This window comes from Sinocyclocheilus anshuiensis, unplaced genomic scaffold, assembly GCF_001515605.1.
Source record: "Sinocyclocheilus anshuiensis isolate Anshui unplaced genomic scaffold, SAMN03320099.WGS_v1.1 scaffold424, whole genome shotgun sequence".
NCBI classification, from domain to species: domain Eukaryota; kingdom Metazoa; phylum Chordata; class Actinopteri; order Cypriniformes; family Cyprinidae; genus Sinocyclocheilus; species Sinocyclocheilus anshuiensis.
The window spans coordinates 368,699-371,662 of NW_015554083.1; the positions used below are offsets into that span (position 1 = coordinate 368,699).

The 2,964-nt window shown below is 43.7% G+C and overlaps 1 long non-coding RNA gene across 1 annotated transcript in view; it reads left to right on the plus strand.

Moving 5' to 3' along the window:
- Positions 1–1,160: 1,160 nt before the first annotated feature.
- The window catches only part of LOC107669118 (uncharacterized), a 36,682-nt gene continuing 34,878 nt past the window's right edge, over positions 1,161–2,964 (plus strand). The window contains exon 1 of the long non-coding RNA XR_001631950.1: positions 1,161–1,565. This is a non-coding gene — a long non-coding RNA (uncharacterized LOC107669118). The remainder of the gene's footprint in view (positions 1,566–2,964) is intronic.

Below are 2,964 nucleotides of genomic sequence, written 5' to 3' on the forward strand. Positions count from 1 at the left end.
CATATTTACACATAAACATGCAAGATTCACACACTGTGTTACTGTATATGATTTAGAATGTGGATTGTTTAACACAGATACTTGTGATTGTATTTCAGGAGCTGAAACACACACACACACACACACAGCCTTTCTGCTGGTAACCATGGCAATAATTACAGATCGCTGTAGCCATGTGTTAAGCGATGGCTCGGGGGAGCGAAAGCACTTTGGCCAACCATCTTTCTCTCTCTTTATTTTTTCCTTTTGCTTTATACTCGTTCTTATTTAATATGGAGGACGGCTATCCACAGATTGAAGGCTTGTGTTGTCATGGAAACTGTAAGTCCTTGTGCCACCAGCCAACCCCCCCCTGTGTGCCAGTTGGTTTGTTCCATGCTGCGTTGTGTAGCGTGGCTGCGGACCGAACCATCGCGAGCGCGGTGCTCTGAGTGGGTGTGTGGGCTGATCTCTGGTGCCAGTGTGTGTTATTCACAATTTTGATAGATCCCGTTCTGAATTTTAAAATCATTCCCTCAAATTATATTTTCCACTTTTCATTAATTTGCTGACATGTATAATGTGAAGCATTCACAGAATGGGACTTGACAGCGTCACGTTAAGAGTAAGTTATCTTTGCGTTTTAAGATTTAAATTAACTTTCCTAGTCATGAGACTCACTGAATGTACAGTAGTATAAACCGTTGAAGCGAAGCTACAAACTAATAATTAATACCATCTAACAAACAGATTATTTTACCTGATAATTCAAAAAAAGATCTCTTCCAGCGCGGGAATCGAACTTGGTTCGTTGTGAATGAAGCGCGCCACTCCCGCCGCTGGCAGTTGCTGAATTTCAAACGTTTAAGGTGACGGTTAAAGACGTTAGAATCTAAACACTGCGCGGCCGTTATTAGAGGTGTGTTCGCGCGCGCGGGAGCGTAGTAGCAGATCTCTCTCCAGTCTGTCAGACGCGAGCTGTAGGGCTGCATGGTTTTTTTCTTCTGTCAGTGTGAGATGAAGATGAAGATGAGGATGATGCGCGCGCGGTCCGCCCAAGCAGGATCATTCCTGGCTCGCGTCTAACCGTCGCGCTGAATATCGCGTTTATTTTCGACGATGCGGGAGTAACGGGATGAGGATCGCTCGCAAGTCGGCGACATGACAAACCCGCCGCGCGCGCGCCAGCCGCATTCACCGCGGAGCGAGCGATGAGCGCCGGCGGGAATCTGTGCGTCACCCTGGAAACGGCAGCGGAGACTCGAGCGAGCGCAGCGACAGCCGGACTGAAGACCGAGGAGCAGCCGCCGCAGGACGCGGAGAGCACCGCGCGCTGATCACGATGAACGAGGGATGAATTTCGCTGTTTATACTGAGCCGGTGATGAAGAAGAGCACTGCACATGTCCGCAGCAAACTCGACTCGCGTGAGGACAGCGTTAGACAGTGATTCTCCCGCCTGACAGAACTGATCTGAGGACAGTGAGAATATGACGGATGCCTGAGGAACGCACTGAACATTTCCGTGATAACGTTAACGTTAGTTACTGGAGCGGAGAGACCGACGCCTGCGCTCTTTCTTCTCCGGTAAGAGCTCGCAAACTAAACCTGAGGTTCACTTCACTGTAAGTTACAGCCTGAGGACGAATTCATTCCAAATTGTAAATAACGACGCACTATTTCCTTTAAGGGTTTAATTAAGTGAGTCTGCAGTGAGCCAGCAATACATTGTATGGGTCAAAATTATACATTTTTCTTTAATGTCAAAAATCATTAGGATATTAAGTAAAGATCATGTTCCATGAAGATATTTAGTAAATTTCCTACCGTAAATATATCAAAACTTAATTATTGATTAGTAATATGCATTGCTAATAACTTCATTTAAACATGATTTTCTCAATATTTAGATTTTTTTGCACCCTCAGATTCCAGATTTTCAAATAGTTGTATCTCAGCCAAATATTGTCCTATCCTAACAAACCATACATCAATGGAGAGCGTATTTACTTTGTATACATCTCACTTTCATAAATTGACTGGTTTTGTGGTCGAGTGTCACATATAGTACATGTACAGTAGTGTGTTATTATTGCAGTGCTCCTGATGTACTGTAGATTGTTGTATGTCCCACCCTGTTCAGTGCTGCCCCCTACAGACCGTGTGTTTACAGTAGTGCACTAGAATACCACTCACTGCTCCTGGCATATGCTGTTTCTGCACTGTATGCTCTGCACACTTGAACTGTCTGTATGCATGGATTTGCTGAGATGTGTAGTATGCATACAGTGCACACTGCGAGAAATGCTGTATATGCCACAGTGCTGTGCGCTGCACTTGAACTTGCATTACTGTGACAAACTGGATGCATTATGACATTCATTTCTTGCGTGACTCATTAATGGATCAGACTGACTAAAGTTGAGATGTTTTTTCACAAAAAATGGATTTACATGTAAAAGTACATCCGTATGTATTTTTGTGATTGTAACTGGATGATGTGCACTGAACATAATGCAACAAAATCATGTGACAACAGTCTTGCTGTGCACACTGCGTACTGTTTCACAAGGCATTTTGTAAAAATAGTGTGCAGCATAATGTGTATAGTCAGAAGGAGTTGGTATGCATGCAGTTTCACATATCAGCCCTCTACGGACACCTTGGCAATTGAATCGCCATTGGCTAGTACATTTTTTTGTTTACTCGCCAGACTGATAAAAAGAAAAATTAAATAAATATAAATATCTGAAAGTACACTCTTAACATCAGTCAGTCAAGCATTATAATATGATAATCAATATTATTTAACCCCTTCGCACGTGAGTTTAAAATATTCTAGCTGAGCCCCGAGCGTGAGTTTTTTTTTTAGGCGACCGTTATTTTAGAATGTATTGCCTCAAGCCCCGTTCACACTGCCAGCGACACACAGCGACAAAGCGACATGCTCCCATTCATTTTCAATGGAGAGCTGGCGACTTCCGGC